Genomic DNA, 23,634 nt, shown 5'->3' on the forward strand with positions numbered 1-23,634 from the left:
CATGACACAACAATAGGAGGCCTTGTGACCACATGGGAGGGACATAAAGGCTGCCATCATAGGTGCTCTGCTGCCCTCTGCTGGTAGCAAAGGCAAATTACCATTTTTTATTGAGCATGGTCGAATTTGTCACCTGAATATTATACTGTACTGCTCCCTTATAGCCATTAAAGGGGTTATCCAGCGCTACAAAAACATGGCCACTTTTCCCCCTACTGTTGTCTCCAGTTCAGGTGTGGTTTGCAATTAAGCTCCATTTACTTCAATGAAACTAAGTTTCAAAACCCCACCCAAACTGGAGACAATAGTAGGGGGAAAGTGGCCATGTTTTTGTAGCGCTGGATAACCCCTTTAAGCTCCATTCACTTCAATGGAACTGAGCAGCAAAACCCCACCCAAGCTGGAGACAAGAGTGGGGCTGTCTCTGGAAGAAAGTGGCCATGTTTTTGTAGCACTGGATAACCCCTTTAAAGTCCCCCTGGTAGTGACACAATGATATTCTCCATAGCTGTATTAGGACTTATAATAACACCATTTTAGAGTTGCTAGAGGTGTAGATAGCCTTTCGTGCGCATGTGGCAAAGATTGAGCTTTCACCATATAATAGTGACCATATCATGGCCGAGTACTAGTATAACATAGGCTCTGCGGACTATATAAGTGATTACAGTTATAATCCAGTAACTCACAGCGATGGCTTCTCAGACTAAAGTTGGTCACTATTTGTTTCCTCTTCATCCAGCCCAGAGTGAGGGGGCCATTGGTGGGTGGCAATATGTGGCACTATTTGTGGGGCAGTATTATAGGATTACCTACGGCATGGGAGAATAATAAGGTAACTACTGTGTGGGGGCAACTACTTTATGGGGCAGTATTATGGGATTACCTGTTGCATTGGGAAATAATGAGGTAACTACTGTGTGGAGGCAACTACTTTATGGTGCAGTATTATGGGATTACCTTCTGCATGGGGGAGATAATGAGGTAACTACTGTGTGTGGGCAACTACTTTATGGGGCAGTATTATGGGATAACCTGCTGCATGGGAGAGTGGGCTGTACACACAGACCCTACACATCTAGGTAGGTGGGTGTTACTAGCACTCGGCCCTATAACCAGTTACCTCAGCTATTAAAGGGCTATCCAGGCTTAGAAAAACATGGCCACGGCCCTCCAGATACAGCATCGCTCTTGTCCTAAGTTTGGTGTGGGTTATGTAGCTCAGTTCCATTGAAGTGAATGAAGCTGAATAGTAATACCACACACAGCCTGAGGACAGGGGTGGTGCTTTTTTTTTTTGGAAGAAAATAGCTGTGGTTTTTGTAATCCTGGTTAAACCCCTATTAAAGGGAAACATCAAGCATCTAACCCTATAGGACATGGGCACTGAGGATGAAGGTAACTTTTTTACCTTTATCCTTGTTGCTATTTTTGGGATATTGGTAGTTTATTTCATATGCTGGTGAGGTGTTTTGGTGCACTGGGGGCTGGGAGGGGGGCTATTACCCTCTGTGTACTATTAAATTAATATCCCAAAAACAGGGCCGAGGATAAAGATAAGAAAATTACCTTTATCCTTGGCACCCTGTGCTCTATAGGGACATAACAGCAGGTGATGTGACAAAAAGCAGGTCGGCAATTTATGCTGTAAAACAAAGCTGTACTGTGATATCCAGGTCCAGTCTCCTGAGCGCAGTCTCTTAGTTTTGTGCTTGTTGAAAAAAAGAGACTAAATGCAGGAAGTCAGAGCTGAATGCGTCCGTCAGTCACATGACTTCCCTGTGTGCAGATGGCCGCCACTTCCTGGGATTAGTCTCTTGTTTTTAGAGTCTAAACGCTGGAAGTGCCGTGTTTCCCAGGATAACTAGAAAAATAAATAATATAAATTGCAGACTTGCTTTTTATCACATCTACTGCTGATTTAGATCCAACTGCTGGGTCCCCACCCATTCCCAGATTGCAATGAATAGAGCTCTCACCGTGTCTTACACTCCATTCATTCTCTATGGGGACACTGGATGCTTCTGAGTTCAGCATTTGGAGGTGTTCAGTGACCCCATAGAGACTGGATGGAGCACAAGCCGCGGTGGCAGCGCAGATATGGTGAGCGCTCCATTCATTGCAGGGATGATTGTGTCCCCATTCTTGGGGTCCCCAGTGATCAGCTTGTTATCCCCGATCCTATGGATAAAGGACAACAAGCTGAGATGGGAATACCCCTTTAAGCCGCACACTTCATGTAAATTTTTGTTCCTTCAGAAAAAAAAGAGACGACACACAATATATGGGTATAATTTAGAATTTTATTTCTGAATTTGTTATGTTGTTGTTATGGGATCCCTAAGCTGTTGATCCAAAAGAAGGCGAAAACCTCTGGACACCGGGGTCAATTTGTGTCACAGGGGGAAAATTCCTTCTTGACCCCAAATAGCGGCGATCGGTCCAAGGACCCTGGATCAAAGCTGCTAATGTGTGTAACTAACTGGGGGCTGATAGTAGTGTATGGGCGGGTGTAATGCTGTGTAGGGGCTGATAGTAGTGTATGGGCGGGTGTAATGCTGTGTAGGGGCGGGTGTCATGCAGTGTAGGTGCGGGTGTCAGGTGGTATAGGGGCGGGTGACATGCGGTGCAGGGGCTGGTGTGAGGTGCTCTAGGGGCGGGTGTCATGTAGTGTAGAGGCGGGTGTTAAGTAGTGTAGGGGCGGAGGTCATGCGGTGCAGGGGCCGGTGTCAGGTGATGTAGTAACGGTTGTTATGTAGTGTAGTGTAGGGACGGGTGTCAGGTGGTGTAGTGGTGGGTGTCATGTAGTGTAGTGGCGGGGGTCATGTGGTGTAGGGTTGGGTGACATGCGGTGTAGTGTAGTGGTGGGTGTCATGCTGTGCAGGGATCGGTGTCAGGTGGTGTAGGGGCGGGTGTAATGTAGTGTAGATGCCGGTGCAGGTGTCATACATTACCGGTCTGGATGATGGTGGTCCTCCTTCTCACGTTGTTTCTTCCGCCTGTCGTCTCTTCTCCTTTGCCATGTTGATCTTCTTCATGCTAAATCTCTTCGGAGAGGGACGAATGATGAGGTCTTCATAGAAGCAGGCGCACAGGAGTCTTGCTCTCTCAGATCTTCCGGGCTGGGGCCTCTCCTCGGTCTTGGGCGCTGGTCTGTACTTCTTCTGGGCGTCCTCGTTGGTCATCATGAAGCGCTAAAACAAAAACAGTAAAGTCAGTGATAGAAATTCTTATGACCCTTCTAGAAGTATGGAGAGAAGATATTTAGTAACAGGGATCATAGTAGACAGTGTGGTCACTTACGTCCGGCTTGAAGATGGGAGACGGCAGGAACTTCGCAGAGTAGGCCAAAAGCTGGAGGGTCTTCAGATCCGAAGTCTTGGGGTCGACTAAACACAGAAGGAGATAATGGGAACAATCATAAATATACAACAATATACAGTATACAAGCAATCCCCACAACAAGGCCACATGTGGAAGAGGGGCTCCTGGCCCCCCTGACACACCAAGTCTCCTGGCCAACAGGGCTTGTTGATGCCATCCTGGCACCTGGTACCCAGGGCACATGTCCCACCAGCCTCCCCCTTCCCAGCTACAGCCCTGAAATATCTTACCGGCAGCGATGTCTCCATAAAGCACGGGAAGGCGTTGATAGAAGATCTAAAGAGAAGAGAATACAGTGAATGTAAACTGTCCTATAGCAGGAATAAGGGGGGACGTATCATATGTGTAACCTGTGCAGCTATATAGGGGTCCTATGGGCAGGGGGGCGACCATCATCTACAGAAAACCACTATTATCCCCCTACATATGGCAATACATGGTGGTAATGAGACCATGGCGCTCAGTAACTAGGGGATTGGGGCCCTGGTGATGATGGGGGTTCCCTATGACTGGTCCCGCTCTCCTCCCATTAGCAGCTGTACTGGGGCTTCTGGTTTCTGGGTCCCTCCCCCATACTGGGACATTGGGGGCTTAGTAAGAGCCATAAATTCACTAACCGGCAGAAGGGCGCGGGCACCGGCCATCCTCCAGTACTCCTCCGGTGTGGCATCCATGTTCTGAAGATGAAGATCCAGGAAATCCATAGTCGAAGTCGAAATCCAAAAAATCGTAGTCGGTAAATCGAAAGCCAAAAAGTCCAAATCCAAAAAGTCCAAATCCAAAAAAATCGCAAGCCAAAAAGTGCTAAAGATCAGCGGGGGCTGTCTGTCGCAGAAAGTCTGTCTTCACTCGGCGAGGAGATCCAACAGACAGAGGAGAGTTGCCTAGCAACGTGTTGTTGTTGTTGTTGTTGTTTGTTTATTTTCAAATCAAATGATGCTGATGGGTCATGTGACTGACATGTAGAGACCTGTTCACACCAGGCTGCTGTTTTTTTTTTTCTTTATTCATACACAATGTTATGTACAACACATATTATGGCTGGGTTCACACAGTATATTTCAGTCAGTATTGCAACCAAAACCAGGAGTGGATTGAAAACACAGAAAGGATCTGTTCACACAATGTTGAAATTGAGTGGATGGCCGTCATATAACGGTAAATAAATAACAGCAAATATTTGCCATTAAATGGCGGCCATCCACTCAATTTCAACAGTGTGTGAACAGATCCTTTCTGTGTTTTCAATCCACTCCTGGGTTTGGTTGCCGTATGAGGACCACAATACTGACTGAAATATACTGTGTGTGAGTGTCCCATGTCCCATACCTAGGAAATTGCGTCTTTGTGATAATATGGTGTTATTATGGTGATGAGTTACGGGTCACACAGTGTTCTTTCTTGAATAGCCCCTCCACTTTTTGTTTTTTCTTTATTTTATTTGTCTAGTGTGTATATGTTTTTTATGGGTGATTTTGGAAATTTACAATAAAGATGACATATCATTGGAAATAAATTGTGATGTATTTTGGTCTATATGGGTTTTTTCTTGGTTGATACTTGAGTTTGTTACCCTTGACCAGTGGTAATTTATGTAAGGGAGCCGAACTGTAGGTTTTTGTGTGTGAAGCCAGCCACATGGTGTAAGAGACCGGCCGGCCTCTGAAAAGATCATCCTAGCCGGTACTGCAGTATCGGCTGGATGATGTTTCAGCCCGCAGTGTTCCAATGCGGGCACATCCATGCACGCCCGCATCAGAACTCCCCACTGCATGCTATGAAGCTTGCGGCCGCAGCCGCTCGCTTCATAGTATGCACTGACATGGTTTTCTACGGCCGCAATTCACTGAATAGCGGCCGCAAGAAACTGACATAGACACCCAGTCAACGTATTTTCTCGTGTAAACATAGCCCTTATCTGTATAAATAAGGCCCATCTAGGGGATGAACATGGATCCCTTAATACTGTTTCTAATAGAAGGAGTCATTCTACAAAATGTTTTTTATTAAAATAATAATTGCCATACATTATTTAAATTTTTTTTTTTTTTACAGAAGTAGCACCCCCCTTGTCCATTGGTCGTGTCTGGTATTGCAGCTCAGCACTATGAGCACTATGGTTGTTAGAAGGTGAGAACTAAAAAAATGGCGCCTGGTCATCAAGGCCAAAATAGGCGGCAGAGACTAGGTGTTAAGGGACCCCTGGGTGGGCTCAGACCACCAACCTTTCAGTTAATTACTGAACGTGCCAACCAATTGCATCACAGAGACAGTAAAGCCGACAGTCAGAATTGTTAATGAGAATGACCCTTTAAATCCATCCCTCCTCCCCCTGCAGGGGTTATGTGGATAAAATGTGGTACACAAGGTAAGGCAGAGGTCGGTCTGCTGCCCCGAGTGCGAGTCTTCCCCAGCCCTCCCCAAACTCAGCAAAGATTATAGGTCATGCTGCTGACGGCCCTTCCTCTCCTCCGTGATGGTGAGGTAACCTGCATAGTCCTATGTGAGAAGAGGAGGAGGAAGAGCAGCACATGGAGGTCACAGTAGCTGGAGGACACTGTCACTTTGTGGCCTGCCAGGACGGGACTGAAGAGGAGCAGCAGCAGCTGTGACAGACAGTGACAGTGATTGCCATCAGGCTGCTGAGTACTGACTGCTATAAAGTAGAGGGTGGACTGTGTGAGAGGAAGGACAGAGATCCCCTGATGAAGCTGCCGCCTGGCTATCTCTGTCCAGGCAGACGGTTTTGTGATGAGGATTTTATTTGTTATGTAAGAACAGCGGAGATGTTTTATTCTTACTTCTAAACATACAGTAAATCTTTCCCACCTCTGCCCAGTGGCGTAGCTATAGGAGTCGCACCAGGCCCGTACAATCGGGGGTCTCGTCACCCCCCACACCACATGCTGTCACTCTGCAGTTCCCCGAGTCAGCTGTGATATTGATAGCTGATTTGGGAGATCTGATCTCTCTTCCTATTCTGTATCAGCAATTCCTATTACCACTGAATAGAGTGCTGGCAGGAGCCCTGTGCTCCCTCTCCGGCCTCCAGCACTGCTGCTCTGTGTAATGGCCGAGCGATTAGCCCCACCCCCCATACACAGCAGCCAGACCTGAGCAGAGGAGGCCAGAGCACCGAGAAGAACGGGAACCTGGACAGGTGAGAAGAGTAATATGGGCTGTACTTCTCATCCTGTGACTCTGCTTTTATTATTAAATAATCCCCTCCCCCTAATAAAGGTTTAACTCACCCTCCTTTTTCCATTAAATAAATAAAAATAAATAAACGTATTTGGTATCGCTGCGTGTGTAATTGCCCAAACTATTAAATTATCACATTCCTGAGCTTGCATGGGAAAGTGCAGAATTTTAGATTTTTTTGTCTCATCAAATACAGAAAAATTGTAATAAAATGTGATCAAAAAGTCGCATATATGCAAGTAAGGTACCGATAGAAGGTACACCTCATGGAGCAAAAAATAACACCGCATACACCCCACAGACCAAAGGATAAAAGCGTTATAAGGATAGGAATAGAGCAATTTTAAAGAGGATGTACCATCAGGTACATCCTCTTTAACCTGACACAGGGATAGAACGGCGCCGTCACGGGAAAGCCGTTGCCGCGGTTAGTTTTTCAAACCGGGACCCGATTCCTGTGTACGGCACCGTTCTATCCACAGTTACCAGCCGGTGCTCAAGCACTTGAGGCGGGCCGCCCCGCCCCCAGTGGGAGGGTATTAGAATCAATGGAGCCGTGTCATAGAGAAGAGGGAATTCCCTCCCACTGGGGGCGGCCGGCCCGCCTCGAGTGCTTGAGCACCGGACGGTAACCGTGAATAGAACAGGGGCGTACACAGGAATTGGGTCGCGATTCGAAAAACGGACCGCAGCAACGGCTTCCCCATGACGGCGCAGTTCTATCGCTATGTAAGGTTAAAGACGATGAACCTGGTGGTACATCCTCTTTAAACACCTTGAGTTTTTTTTAAAAGGTTTTTAAATTTAATTTCTTAAAAGCCATCAAATAAAATAAAAGTTAAACAAGTTACATATCGCTGTAATCGTACCCACTTGAGGAACATAGATACCATGTCCGTTTTACCATTGGGCAAACAGCGCAAACACTAAACCCTCCCAAAGAATTGCATTTTTTTTTTTTTATTTCACTGCACAAATCATTTTTTTTTCTCCAGTTTTGCAGCCTATTTTATGGAAAAATTAAGTCTGTCATTGCAAAGTATAATTGGGGTTTCAAAAAATAAGGGCTCATGTGGCTCTGTAGGTGAAAAAATGCAAGTGCTTAGGGGAGGGAAGGGGTTAGGGCCTGTTCACACTACGGAAAACAGGCGGATATTACGAGCGGAACCCCCAACTGTGAACCCCCGCTCAGAATACCGCCTGCTATCTGTTTCTATGGGATGTTTTGCGCGCCTCCACTCAAAGTATTAACATGTCAGGCGCACGAGGCATCACTAAATGTTAGTGTTATCATACTGTAACGTCCATAGAAAATAAATGTCATTTATTTATATATATATATATATATATATATATATATATATATACACTGTCCAGGCATGATGGGAATTGTAGCTTTCCAACAGTTTGAGGGCCGCAGTTACCCTGTCCCTGTTTATATGCTTGATGTACAGCAAAGTCTTGATGTGAACAGCCCCTTAGCCCTCAACATATATATAATATGTACATTATCTGCATTATAGAAAAATCTGCGTGCGGCTCAGGAACAATGACTATCCCCCCCCCCCCAAAAAATAATCTGATAAAATTACAATAAATTACAATCAGATATTAGAACTAGATGAAAAAAAAACTAAAACATGTTTTAGTATCCGGCCCTAATCAGTTAGAACAAATCTAGGTCATATATTAAAGAGGTAGATCAGCCAAAAAAATACTTCAAATCAACTGGTGCCAGACGTTTGTACAGATACTATCTGACAGATTTTTGAAGCCAAAGCCAGAAGTGGATTTGAGAAGTGGAGAAATCACTCTTTCCTTTACCTGTTCTGTTTATAGTCTGTTCCTGGCTTTGGCTTCAAAAATCTGTCAGATCTGTGTAAACGCAACCTCCCGGGTACAAACACACACACCGTATACACAGCCTATTTTCTGCTGCAGACACGCAGCAGATTAGATCTAAATAACTGAACACAGCATCAAATCTGCTGCGTATACGCTGTGTGTGTGTGTTTGTACCCTAAGGGTCTATTTTCACAGAAAGATTATCTGACATTATCTGCCAAAGATTTGAAGCCAAAGCCAAGGCTTTCCTTTATGACCTGATCTCTGTTTATAGTCCGTTCCTGGCTTTGGCTTCAAATCCCTTTGGCAGATAATGTCAGATAATCTTTGTGTAAACGCACCCTTACTTCTCGCCATCAGTAAATATTGTGTATATATCTGAGCGCCCCCCCCCTAGACACCGGTCTTTCCTATTATGGCGTGTATGGAGCCTTATGGTCACCTTAGATATTAGGTTCTTTGTCCGGTAAAGCTGGAAAACACTAAAGCAGCGACTCCGACTCTTACAGAACATAATGGAGGTTACATGTCTAAGGTGTCTGCATCTCCACTAACGTGAGGACCCCAGAGATACCACAGGATCTGCTTAATCATCAATCCTGTATGTGTGAATTGGCCCCAAAGGGGTTTTCAGCGTCTGCTCGCTAGAGTAACACTGTCTAGAAGCAGATCTGTGCTACACCCCACAGCCATCCCCTGCCCAACCAATCCTAACAGCCACAGGGAATCTGTTACCCCACAATAGAGCTGGGGACTTCTGCTGGTGTTATAGTGATTTCTCCCATATTACATGTCAGCCTCACACACATCATAATAAATTGAAGCCCGGACATTTATTTTGGTCTGACAATTTTATTAACAATTGAATGACAAGTTGGAAAAACTACAGACGACGACCACGGCGACCGCCCTTTCTGCGGGTGCTGTCTGATGGGATGGGGGTCACATCCACTGGAAAAACAGAAATCGTATTAGAAGACAGTTCAGGAACAGGAAACTTACAGTACGGTATTTGGGTCAATAGCTTCTGTGTTCTGCCTTCTGACTCCATAACAAGATGATTCCCTATGGCTCCACCAGCCATCAGTGTGCTTTGGTTTTGGTTTGCCGGGCAGCATCTGTGATATGCGCCGTGCTGTAATGAATAAGACGCACAGATCTGTCACTACAGCGTGGCGCATATCTGTAGAGTTCCCCCATTCTTAGCATCTTATCACAGTTGCTGCCTGGGCGGGGGAGAGTCCGTTACAGGCATTCCACGTCCGTGGCCCGTGCGGAACGCGGAATGTGTGAATGCAGCCAAAGGCAGCCCGGACAGCGTCTGTAATTAGATGCTGGGAGCGGGGGAGACTGTATTCATAAGCGCCACGCTGTAGTAACAGCACCGCGCGGCTGATTCATTACAGTGCAGCGCTTATGAATACAGTCTCCCCCGCTCCCAGCATCTAATTACAGATGCTGTCCGGGCGCGGGGGGACTCTGGTACATGCATTCCACGTCCGTGCTCCGTCAGGATCATGGAACGTGGGAATGCAGCCTTAGTGCTACAAGCTGTGCATCTTCCATAAGGGTGGGTTCATACTGAGGAATTCTCGCGGATAATGTCCGCGGAATTCCGCTGTCTGTCCGCGCACACGACCGTGCTCCTTTCTGCCAGCTCCATAGACACCATTCTATGGGCCGGCCTATTCCGCTAGAATTCCTCAGTATGAACCCACCCTAACTCAGGATTGTGTGTGTGTCTGGTTATGCTGTTTACACAAGAGTTACAAACCTAAGTAAGACCACAACCTCAAATCATCTTGGCTTCCCAAATATCTCTTGTTGAGGGGCCAGGGGGTCTTTAGAGACAGATGAAGGTGCCACCTGCTGTGACCCATATATATCAGCCTTACAGTACATGCCTAGAATTACTAATGCACAATGTGCTGTATCATTCATATTCTATGGAAGGTCAATACTAAATGATGAGCGAGAGCCCAATATGGTTTTAATATAAATAAGAGTGCAGGGAAGTCTTATTCTATTACACGGAAGATAAAGATATTAGGGGTCTGGGCACTGACCCCAACAACCACTACAATGAAGAGCTAAAGGTGCTCAGTTAAGCTATGTACCTCTATGTACCTCTAGTCCCAGTACCCAGGCCCTAAGGCTGCTATATATGATATGATGCTGGGAGCGGGGGAACTGTATGAATATGTGCCACACGGCTTTGTCATTACAGTGCGGCACATATCGCTTATCCCATTACCGTCATTCCACATCCATGTGAATGCAGCCTAGCCAATAATTTTAGCACAGTGCCGTGTTAGAAGTTGGTCACACTTGAGGTTCTCATGGACACAACATGTCATTTAGGATGGATCCGTACCGATGCAGCCAATTTTCATGCCAGAAAGAGCTCGGAGGGCAGACTGGGCACCAGGTCCAGGGGTCCTTGTCCTAAAAATTGAAAGTTTTAAGCTATATTTTTATGGCCATTGACAAATATGCCACCAACTAAAGCACAGCAACCATTTATCAGGGTCAGGGGTGTGTGGGTGCGCTGTTATGCAATGTTCTTCAGGATCAGGAGTATGTGGGTGCACTGTTATGAGATGTTCTGCATGATCAGAGGTGTGTGGGTGCAATGTTCTGCAAGGTGAGAGGTGTGTTCCCACACAGTATATACCATGTGTGGGGACCATGGAATGGGTGTATAGTGCTCCTTTTGAGTAAAATTCTAACTGGAAAATTTTGGGCGGGGGAAAAAAAAACACTTGACAAGCCACACCCTGCAAACTACGCCCACATTAGGCCACACCCACCGAGACCAAGCCTGCAATAAGCCACACCCCTTGTGGTCAACGCTTAAGTGTCCCTGGAAAAATATTTCCACTGTTGGCAACTATGGTAACATCAGCAACTTATAGGGCAGCGATTTACGGGGCTCCCATGGCTTCCTGTCCCCCTTTAGGGTTGACGGTGTAAATTCACAATCCCCCCTCTTGGCTGTATGTTTTGGATTTTGGCAGGAAAAGCTGGCCCACCCCACGCACACCCACACAGGGAGAACATCCACACTTCTTGCCCATGCGGGATTTGAACCCAGGACCTGAGCGTCCCTAAGCATCAGCCTTCAACTACAAGTACAGGCTGAGGCCTCAGCCGGAGTGCTGTATGCAAATGAGGAGCCAGCCAGCAGTTGGTGGTGCTAGTGGTGGCAGAAATGTCAGCAAAGCGTCACTTCAGGGGACTATTAAGACCCGGAAAGAGTTCGGCCATGATTTTTTTGGCCAGCCTTTTTTTATGGACTGGTCCAAAAGAAAATTGCTCCGGGTCACCAATGTACTGTTCTAAGCTCCTAGAGAGGTATAAATACCAAGCTAACCCACTCACATATTGTGAAGGGATGGCAGAGCATCACTCATGCAAGGACCCTCAATGGTAAAAAAAATTAGAGGTAAAGGACCCAATAAACAGTAATCATTGAGACCTTAAACCATTGCAATGCCTTCCTAACACTTTTGGCTTTTTCTCTATGCACACATCTTTCACTTTTTAATTTCTTTTCTTTTCTGGGGGACAGAGGAATCACAGCCATTTCCCCATGCCCTCTATCACTGCAAAACCCACCGCTTCTCCACCCCACCGCCCACTACTATGACACCTTCAACTACCTACTCATCTGCCTACCTTCACTGAGGGAGTTGGGGGCAGACAATACACGCTAGCACAGTACGGGCTTTTCATTTTCAACAACAAATCATCTTTTAGGCTTCACCGCTAGAAGAAAAAACATGTAGTGTATAGTTGCCAACAGTCCCGGTTTTAACAGGGCACTCCTGGCAAATTAATGTCCGGGGTATGTCCCGGTAAGCCCCGCCCCTGTGACATCACACAGCGCCCCCTGTCCCCACCCCCATGCATAAAAGCGCAGGCTTATAGATGAAAGCAATGTGCAGTGGCAGGTGTGGCCGGAGGCTGTATATTCTCCCTGCAGCCACTAGAGGCCGCTCTCTCCTCCCAGCTCCTCCTCAGGGGTGTGTGGGGGCACTGTTATGCGATGGTCTGCAGGGTCAGGGGTGTGTGGGGGCACTGTTATGCGATGGTCTGCAGGGACTGTGGGGGCACTGTTATGTGATGTTCTGCAGGGTCAGGGGTGTGTGGGGGCACTGTTATGTGATGTTCTGCAGGATCAGTGGTGTGTGGGGGCACTGCTATGCGATGTTCTGCAGGGTCAGGGGTGTGTAGGGGCGCTGTTATGTGATGTTCTGCAGGGTGAGGGATGTGTGGGGGCACTGTTATGCAATGTTCTGCAGGTTCAGCAGTGATCTCCAGGAGGCCAGAGCAATAACCAGGACAAGTAAGAATACACCCATCGAACCACAACCCCCACCATGTCCTGCTAATAGTTCTTGGTGGGAGTTGTAGTTTTGCAACCTGTGGCCATTCAGCTTGCAGAAATACAACCTCCATCATGCCCTGATGACAGTTCATGATGGGAGTTATTTTTGTGCAGTCTGTGGCCATCCTGGTTGCAGAACTACAACCCCCATCGTGCCCTGCTAACAGTTCATGACGAGAGTTGTAGTTTTGATGCTTGTGGCTATCCTTGTTGCAGAACTACATCATGCCTTGCAAAGTGGTAATATGTGGACTACATCTCCCAGCATTGTGTGGTGTGATATGCAGGACTTCATCACATAATGGGAGTTGTAGTTCTGCAACAGATTAGAGGATGACAGTACACGAGCGGGAGACAGTGGCACAGTACACAAGGGGCCGTGTAGGGCACATGTGATATATGTGCAATGTATATTTGCATACTAAGACCCTATTTCCCCCTGATCAGTAATCGCCTTCAGGATTTTCAATATGGTCTAGTATGCCAACATACATTGCACATACATCACATGTACCCTTGTGTACTGTGCCACTGTCTTTCTATCATCTCCTCCCATTATGTGATGTAGTCCTGCATATTACCCCACACACCATGCTGGGAGATGTGGTTCTACTGTGTCACTGCCGCCCCCTCCTATACTTTGTTATCTTCTAATCTGTTGCAGAACTACAACTTACATTAAGAACTCATTGTGAACTGTTAGCGCCCCCCCCCCCCAACCAAAACAAAATTATGTTGGGGTGAAGAGAAGATACTGCAGAGGTCTGGGGTTGGAGGGGGCTTCATACATCACTCTTGCAGCCTGGGGGACCTTATCACTGTGCCAAGGTCAGGGGGGGAGATGGAGGACCCCTGTTGAGCCTGCGGTCTGCTCGCTTCCAGGGTCTGGTCCCCTGGGATCTGCTCCCAGCTGCAGTCTGACGTCTGCTGCATTAAAACTATCTCTACCTGAAGTGGCGGGGGGCATTGCACCCGACGCTCCGTGCAACCTCCTGCCCTAGCCAGAGAGTGGCACTATTACATTAGGAGGGCACAGAGAGTGGTACTATTACATTGGGAGGGCACAGTGTGTGGTAATATTACATTAGGAGGGCACAGTGTGTGGTAATATTACATTGGGAGGGCACAGTGTGTGACAGTATTACATTAGGAGGGCACAGAGAGTGGCACTATTACATTGGGAGGGCACAGTGTGTGGCAGTATTACATTGGGAGGGCACAGAAAGTGGCAGTATTACATTGGGAGGGCACAGTGTGTGGCACTATTACATTGGGAGGGCACAGTGTGTGCGCCCCCCTTCCCAGCAATCTGGTGAGCAATTTTTTGAACAAAGATTCTGCATTACTACCAGGCTGGACTGGGCTCCTGTGCGCTGTGTGTTCTGGCACTTGCCCTAGTAAGATGGGTGCTGATGCTGGCCCTGTTGATAACTAAGGATGGTTCAATCGCTGAAAATCCTTGAAAACCCTAACATTCTGTCTGCTTAGGTCGGCCACTAGAGGGAGCTCACAGTAGAGAGATTTGCATGCAAGTGAATCAGTATGCAATTGGTGTTACCTATTGGTCAGGGTTTCTCCTGATCTGCTCAGGGGTTCTTCTGGGTACTAGACCCCTCTATGTTCTACCACGCTCTGTAAGCTAATTCTGAAATCCTGGCCGACACAACCCTTGAAATGTCGCATGGCCATTGATGTCACTAGATCTGTAATCCATTAGTCACCACACATCAGTCTATGCCAAGAGCTCCAGACAGCAGATGGCCCCCTATATCTGTGATGTCTGAAATCTAAATAAGTTGTTAGAGCTGCAAGAAGTGTCAGACGTCTTCAAGATGATACCAAGATGGTTTCCTTGATACCCAGGAATAGTCCTAGCGTCTGGATCAGGGCCGCTTTAACCAGAGGGCACATGGTGCACGTGCACCGGGCCCACTGGTTAAAGGGGCCCCCCGAGCAGGCCGGCCGTTGCTATGGTCGCACAGGGCTCCGGCCACCAGCCTGTCAGGGGGAGCGCCATGGATGGGTAATCTACTTACCCCTCCATGGCGCCCCCTGCAGGGCCCCCCCGTCCGCCGCTGCCCCCGTCCGCTGCTGCTGCGGCGCTTCAGCGCTGCCGCAGCAGCGACACTGACAGAGAGAGAGCCATTGGCTCCCTCCCTGTCAGTCACTCTTGTGGCCGCACTTCCTGCGGTCACAAGAGGCCGCACTCTCCCTCTAGCGGCCGACGTCACTGAAGCGTCGGCGCGAGGGTAAGGGGAGTGCAGCCTCTTGTGACCGCAGGAAGTGCGGCCTCAAGAGGGAAGAGAAGAGGAACGCGTGGACCCAGGTGAGTAAAAGTGTTTGTTTTTTTCAATGTTATATGGGAGGGGGAGCTATATACTATGGGAGGGGGAGCTATATACTATGGGGGGGGGGCACAGGGGGCTATATACTATGGGGGGGCACAGGGGGCTATATACTATGGGAGAGGACAGGGGGCTATATACTATGGGGGAGAACGGGGGCTATATACTATTGGGGAGCACAGGGGGGCTATATACTATGGGGGAGAACGGGGGCTATATACTATTGGGGAGCACAGGGGGGCTATATACTATGGGGGAGAACGGGGGCTATATACTATTGGGGAGCACAGGGGGCTATATACTATGGGGGAGAACGGGGGCTATATACTATTGGGGAGCACAGGGGGCTATATACTATGGGGGAGCACAGGGGGCTATATACTATGGGGGAGCACAGGGGAGCTATATAATATGGGGGAGCACAGGGGGCTATACACTATGGGGGAGCACAGGGGAGCTATATACTATTGGGGAGCACAGGGGAGCTATATACTATTGGGAAGCACAGGGGGCTATATACTATTGGGGAGCACAGGGGAGCTATATACTATGGGGGAGCACAGGGGAGCTATATACTTTGGGGGAGCACAGGGGGCTATATACTATGGGGGAGCACAGGGGGCTATATACTATGGGGGAGCACAGGGGGCTATATACTATGGGGGAGCACAGGGGAGCTATATACTATGGGGGAGCACAGTGGGCTATACACTATGGGGGAGAACGGGGGCTATATACTATTGGGGAGCACAGGGGGCTATATACTATGGGGGAGCACAGGGGGCTATATACTATGGGGGAGCACAGGGGAGCTATATACTATGGGGGAGCACAGGGGGCTATACACTATGGGGGAGCACAGGGGAGCTATATACTATTGGGGAGCACAGGGGAGCTATATACTATTGGGAAGCACAGGGGGCTATATACTATTGGGGAGCACAGGGGAGCTATATACTATGGGGGAGCACAGGGGGGCTATATACTATTGGGGGAGAGCACAGGGGGGCTATATACTATTGTGGGAGAGCCCAGGGGGGCTATATACTATTGGGGGAGAGCACAGGGGGCTATATACTATTGTGGGAGAGCACAGGGGGGCTATATACTATTGTGGGAGAGCACAGGGGGGCTATATACTATTGTGGGAGAGCATAGGGGGGCTATATACTATTGGGGGAGAGCACAGGGGGGCTATATACTATTGTGGGTGAGCACAGGGGGCTATATACTACTGGGGAGAGTGCACAGGGGGGCTATATACTAATGGGGGAGCGCACAGGAGGGCTGTATATAACTGGAGAAGCACATGAGGGTCTATATACTACAGGGACACCTTAAAACTATGGAGGCATAGAGGGGTGTAACTATGTAGGAGTACAGAGGGGTGTAACTACTGTATAGGGGTACAAGGGACCTAACTACTGTATGTGTTGGAGCCTAAAATATTTGTCTGGCAGATTCTGGAGAGAAGATTCACAGCCAGGAGAAGACTTCAAGGTGGCCCAGGCTGGATAGAGAGAAAAAGAAAAGGTGACAGACTCTAATCGGAGAAGACGCCTCCGGTGAGTCACTGGATGTAACTTCACTCTGTTATAGGCTTGTACTGATAGGGGTCATGGTATGGCGGTATTATGTAATGGTATCAATGGTGATATCTTTCTGTTTTGTTTAGTGCAGTTTTTATGTAATATGTAATCACTGAATGGTGGAAATAGTGTTATAAGGTAACTACTGTATGTATTGGGGCTCTTGATACAGTGTGGGGGCAAATTCAGTACATTATACAATGTGCAGAAAGGTAAGGGGGGGCCCACTCTTGAGGGCTGTGCACTGGGCCCACCAATGTATTAAAACGGCCCTGGTCTGGATGTAGATCAGGACAATTGTACTGACTGTCTTGTAACCTGACAACGGCCAAGAAGTCCAGCACTGTCCCCATCCCAGTGATCAATGTCTGTCTGTCACTGATTACAGTTTATCCTTATATGTTTGTTTGTTTGTTTTCCCAGAAACAGCGCCACGTCTATCCAGTGGACATATCTGGTATTACAGCTCAGCCATATTCATGTGAATCAGCCAATCAGAAATTTCCCTGCAGGACATGATTGATGACATAGGACGCTGTATGAGAGGCTGCAGTGCGGTTCTAGCATCATTTCCTGCACGGAGAGTGGGCTGTACACACAGACCCTACACATCTAGGTAGGTGGGTGTTACTAGCGCTCGGCCCTATACCAGTTACCTCAGCTATTAAAGGGATATCCAGGCTTAGAAAAACATGGCCACGTCCCTCCAGATACAGCACGGCTCCTGTCCTCCGTTCTGGTGGGGTTTTTATAGCTCAGTTCCATTGAACAGAATGAAGCTGAATAGTAATACCACACACAGCCTGAGGACAAGGGTGGTGCTGTTTTTGCAAGAAAAAAGCTGTGGTTTTTCTAATCTTGGTTAAAACCCTATTAAAGGTAAACATAAAGCATCTAACCAGCTGATATATCCCTATAGGACATGGGGCACTGAGGATGAAGGTAACTTTCTTACCTTTTATCCTTGATGCTATTTTCAGGATATTAGTAGTTTATGTCATATGCTGGTGAGGTGTTTGGGTGCCCTGTGGGGGGGCTATCACCCTCTGTGCACTGATCCATCACTGGCTGTCCCGATCCACCTAATGAATATTGGGTCAGTGCTTTGCTCTGCTAATAATTGCTAGGAAACACGAGTTGGAGTCAGAGCGGATCGGTGGTAGCCCCGCCCCCAGTGCACCAAAACACCTAATTAGCATATGAAATAAATTACTAATATTCTGGGAACAGTTTTGAGGATAAATGTAAGAAAATTACCTTCATCCTCGGCGCCCTGTGCTCTATAGGGACGTGACAGCAAGTGAGATACTTCTAACCTGCTGGTGATTTTCCATTAAAGCGTCACTGTCATTATAACTTTCAGCATCTAAATCAGCAGTAGATGTGACATAAAGCAGGTCGACAATTTATGCTGTAAAACAAAGCTGTACTGTGATATCCAGGTCCAGTCTCCTGAGCGCAGCTTTTTAGGTTTGTGCTTGTTATAAAAAAACAGGAGACTAAATGCAGGAAGTCAGAGCTGAATGCGTCAGTCAGTCACATGACTTCCCTGTGTGCAGATGGCCGCCACTTCCTGGGATTAGTCTCTTGAGTCTAAATGCTGGAAGTGCCGTGTTTCCCAGGATAACTAGAAAAATAAATAATATAAATTGCAGACTTGCTTTATATCACATCTACTGCTGATTTAGATCCAACTGCTGGGTCCCCACCCATTCCCAGATTGCAATGAATGAAGCTCTCACCGTGTCTTACACTCCATTTATTCTCTATGGGGACACTGGATGCTTCTGAGTTCAGCATTTGGAGGTGTTCAGTGACCCCATAGAGACTGGATGGAGCACAAGCCGCGGTGGCAGCGCAGATATGGTGAGCGCTCCATTCATTGCAGGGATGATTGTGTCCCCATTCTTGGGGCCCCCAGTGATCAGCTTGTTATCCCCGATCCTATGGATAAAGGACAACAAGCTGAGATGGGAATACCCCTTTAGGCCAGGTTCAGACTATGTAACTGTGCGGCTGTATTTGCGGCTGTAATTGTGCGGCGGTATTTTTGGTGGTTCATGCGTACGCTGGAAAGTATAGGATATACGGCTGCACAGTGCACACTATGTATGAATCTACGGCCCGATCGTAAACGGACCCGTAAAAAATGAACAAGACCATTGTGTGCGGCTGGAAACGCGGCCGTGGATTGACAGGCGGTCCGTACGGAGTACTTCAAAAATAGTCGGCAATGATGCTGAATGCCGATGCCTCTAATAGTTAATATATTAAATTAATAAAACACATTTTCTTTGTAATAAAGTCCCTTTCGTTGTTCAATAATTTAATTCTAACGAATCCATCATTTTGCAATTAAATATACTGTTAAAATAAATATATATATATAAATAAATGTATATTTATATATATATTTATTTTTTGACAGTATATTTAACTGCACAATGATGGATTCGTTAGAATTAAATTATTGAACAACGAAACTGAATTTATTTAATCGAAAATGTGTTTTATTAATTAAATATTAATTAGTACAGGAAGCTCCATAAGCCGTTAATTCATATTGCCGGCAATAGAGCATTCTGTACTAATCATCACTTTACTTTAATGAAAACATCAAATGTTTCTTCTAATTATGTTATCACAATAGCATTATTAGAAGAAACATTTGGAATTATATGTGCGCTCAGCTGATTGGCTGATTGGCTGAGCGCACATATAAAGAGCCGGTCCGCAGCACAGTCACTTCATTGTGCTGCGGACCAGCGAAGAGGACGCATCGGGGTGAGTATAGAGCTCTCCCCACCCCCTCCCCAGCACTGCACCCCTCCCAGCAAGGAAGGGGGGGGGGGGGGGGCGTCACTTAACCCCTTCCTTGCTGGGATGGGTGCAGTCTGACATCAGTCTGGCCCCCAAGGGGTTAAGGGGGATGCAATACATCCTCCCTTAACCCCTTGGGGGCCAGACTGTAAGCAGCGATCTGTAAAGATGCTGCATACTGTTAGGAGCACAACACCGCTCACAATGATGGGTGTTGTGCTCCTGTTTGTGTGCTTTTTGTGTGTTTCTCCCTTTTTGTTTTTCAGATATCGGTATCCTGGGGATTACGTCGGATTCCGTGGACTACGTCGATGACCAGCGTCTTTTATTTATTTATTTTTTATAAAATGGTCAATGAGGGGTGTGGGGGTGTTTTTATTTGAATAAAAAAATTTTTTAACTTGTGTCTTGTCTTTATTTCTTTACTTTATAGACTTAGTAGTGGAAGCCGTCTAATAGACGGAATCCATTACTAAGTTGGGGCCTAGTGTTAGCCGGTATAAAATGGCTAACACTAACCCCCCATTATTACCCCAGTACCCAATGCCACCAGGGGTACTGGGAAGAGCCGGGTGCCAGTGGTCCCGGAGCGTCAATATTTGCGCTCCTGGACCGGGCGGCAGCAGGCTGGTAAGATTTAGGCTGGGGAGGGCCTAAACCAATGGCTCTTCCCACCCTGGTCTTACCAGGCTGCTGTCGTTTGGTTTTTAACCCAGCTGGTTATAAAAATAGGGGGGACCCTATGCGGTTTTTTTTTAAAAATAAATAATTAAAAAAAACCGCATAGGGTCCCCCCTATTTTTATAACCAGCCGGGTTAAAAACCAAACGACAGCAGCCTGGTAAGACCAGGGTGGGAAGAGCCATTGGTTTAGGCCCTCCCCAGCCTAAATCTTACCAGCCTGCTGCCGCCCCGTCCAGGAGCGCCAATTTTGACGCTCCGGGACCACTGGCACCCGGCTCTTCCCAGTACTCCTGGTGGCATTGGGTACTGGGGTAATAATAGGAGGTTAGTGTTAGCCATTTTATACCGGCTAACACTAGGCCCCAACTTAGTAATGGATTCCGTCTATTAGACGGCTTCCACTACTAAGTCTATAAAGTAAAGAAATAAAGACAAGACACAAGTTAAAAAATTTTTTTATTCAAATAAAAACACCCCCACACCCCTCATTGACCATTTTATAAAAAAAAAAAACGCTGGTCATCGAATAGTCCACGGAATCCGACGTAATCCCCAGGATACCGATATCTGAAAAACAAAAAGGGAGAAACACACAAAAAACACACAAACAGGAGCACAACACCCATCATTGTGAGCGGTGTTGTGCACCTTACAGTATGCAGCATCTTTACAGATCGCTGCTTACAGTCTGACCCCCAAGCGGTTAAGGGAGGATGTATTGCATCCCCCTTAACCCCTTGGGGGCCAGACTGATGTCAGACTGCACCCATCCCAGCAAGGAAGGGGTTAACTGACCCCCCCTTCCTTGCTGGGAGGGGTGCAGTGCTGAGGAGGGGGTGGGGAGAGCTCTATACTCACCCCGATGTGTCCTCTTCGCTGGTCCGCAGCACAATGAAGTCACTGTACTGCGGACCGGCTCTTTATATGTGCGCTGAGCCGATCAGCCAATCAGCTGAGCGCACATATAATTCTAAATGTTTCTTCTAATAATGCTATTGTGATAACATAATTAGAAGAAACTTTTGATGTTTTCATTAAAGTAAAGTGATGATTAGTACAGAATACTCTTTTGCCGGCAATATGAATTAACGGCTTATGGAGCTTCCTGTACTAATTAATATTTAATTAATAAAACACATTTTCGTTGAAATAAAATCAGTTTCGTTGTTCAATAATTTAATTCTAACAAATCCATCATTGTGCAATTAAATATACTGTCAAAAAATAAATATATATATAAATATACATTTATTTATATATCTATTTATTTTAACAGTATATTTAATTGCCAAATGATGGATTAGTTTAAATTTAATTATTGAACAACGAAAGGGACTTTATTACAAAGAGAATGTGTTTTATTATTTTAATAGATTAACCATGAGAGACATCGGCATTAGTGCAGAGGATCGCAAACCCCGGTAATAGCAATTCATGTAAACTGTTTCCCTGCTTTCCCAGATGCATCCAGAGGTGTTTGCATCACTTTCTTAAGATTTTATTTGTTATTTTTAGTTGAACCAGATTTCCAAGTAAATGACCGTATGTTTTGAGCCGCATGTCTATTTTTTCCCACGGCCGTAGTTTCATCCGCACATTTACAGCCGCATAAAAAATACAGCCGCACACATACATAGTGTGAACCTAGCCTAAAGCCGCACACTTCATGTAAATGTCGGTCACCGCTCATTCACCTGATACATCCATGATTATTTCAGTAGGGTCCAGAGAACAAGTGGCTCACACCCTACAGGAAGAATCATGGCCAATATTTGGGGTTTTAGTATTTTTGATGAAAAGAACAGAGCCGCACATTGTGCTGATGTAACAAAAATATTAGAAACTCCATTGGATCCCATAAGGCCCTATTCCACGGAATGATTATCGGCCGCATTCGGCCGTTACAGCCGATAATCGTCCCATGGAATTGACAGCAACGATCAGCGCACACCGTTCATGTCGGCTGATCGTTGCAGTCGTTGTTTTTCAACATGTTGAAAAACAAACAACTGATACAGCAACGATCTGCTGCCGTCGCTCCGTGGAATAGGCGCGTCGGCAGCAGACGCTGCTGTATCCTATGGGCTGCCCTGGACAATCAGCGATCCCCGGGCAGCCCCCCCCCAGCTCCCCGCGGCCTCCCCCAGACTCACCCGCTCGGGGAACGAGGAGCAAACGAGTGCTAATACCGTTCGTTTGCTCTTGTCAGTCGGCCCGTGGAATAGGGCCTATAGACACAAATGTGAATTGTTAAAGGGGCTGTACAGGGTTAGAAAACATGGCGGCTTTTCCCCAAGAAATAACACCACCCCTGTCTATGGGTTGTGAGCGGTATTAAAGTGAATGAGGCCAAGGTGCAATACACAATCTACAAACAGGTGCGGTGCCTTTTTTGGAGAAAGCAGACATTTTTTCTAATCCTGTACTGTCCCTTTAATAATTCCCATATCTCTATAGGAAATACCTCAGTGCAAATGAAATAATTTTTGTTCCATTAGAAAAAAGCGAGATGACACACAATATATGGGTATAATATAGAATTTTATTTCTGAATTTATGTTGTTGTTATGGGATCCCTAAGCTGTTGATCCAAAAGAAGGCGAAAACCTCTGGACACCGGGGTCAATTTGTGTCACAGGGGGAAAATTCCTTCTTGACCCCAAATAGTGGCAATCGGTCCGAGGACCCTGGATCAAAGCTGCTAATGTGTGTAACTAACTGGGGGGCTGATAGTAGTGTAGGGGCGGGGGTCATGTGGTGTAGGGGCAAGTGTAATGCGGTGTAGGGGTGGGTGTAATGCGGTGTAGGGGCGGGTGTAATGCGGTGTAGGGGCGGGTGTAATGCGGTGTAGGGGCAGGTGTCATGAGGGGGAGGGTTGGGTGACATGTGGTGTAGGGGGCGGGTGTCATGTAGTGGAGCAGGGGGTGCCATGTTGTGTAGGTGCGGCTATCATGTGGTATAGGGGTGGGTGTAATGCGGTGTAGGGTTGGGTGACATGAGGTGTAGGGGCAGGTGTCATGCGGTGTAGGGGCAAGTGTCATGTAGTGTAGGGGCGGGTGTCAGGCAAAGTAGGGGCAGGTGTCAGGCGGTGTAGGGGCAGGTGTCATACGGTGTAGGGGCGGGTGTAATGCGGTGTAGTGTAGGGGCGGGTGTCATGAAGTGCAGGGACCGGTGTCAGGTGGTGTAGTGACGGGTGTAATGTAGTGTAGTGTAGATGCCGGTGCAGGTGTCATACATTACCGGTCTGGATGATGGTGGTCCTCCTCCTCACGTTGTTTCTTCCTGCTGTCGTCTCTTCTCCTTAGCCATGTTGATCTTCTTCATGCTGAATCTCTTTGGAGAGGGACGAATGATGAGGTCTTCATAGAAGCAGGCG

General features: G+C 47.0%; 1 long non-coding RNA gene across 1 annotated transcript; it reads right to left on the minus strand.

Moving 5' to 3' along the window:
- Nucleotides 1-9,262: 9,262 nt before the first annotated feature.
- On the minus strand, nucleotides 9,263-10,836 carry LOC138772888 (uncharacterized). The gene is made up of 2 exons (XR_011359848.1): nucleotides 10,805-10,836; nucleotides 9,263-9,381 (listed from the first exon to the last, which is right to left on the minus strand). It is a non-coding gene; the product is annotated as an uncharacterized lncRNA (long non-coding RNA).
- Nucleotides 10,837-23,634: the final 12,798 nt, after the last annotated feature.

This window comes from Dendropsophus ebraccatus, chromosome 1 (genome assembly GCF_027789765.1).
Source record: "Dendropsophus ebraccatus isolate aDenEbr1 chromosome 1, aDenEbr1.pat, whole genome shotgun sequence".
Lineage (NCBI taxonomy): Eukaryota > Metazoa > Chordata > Amphibia > Anura > Hylidae > Dendropsophus > Dendropsophus ebraccatus.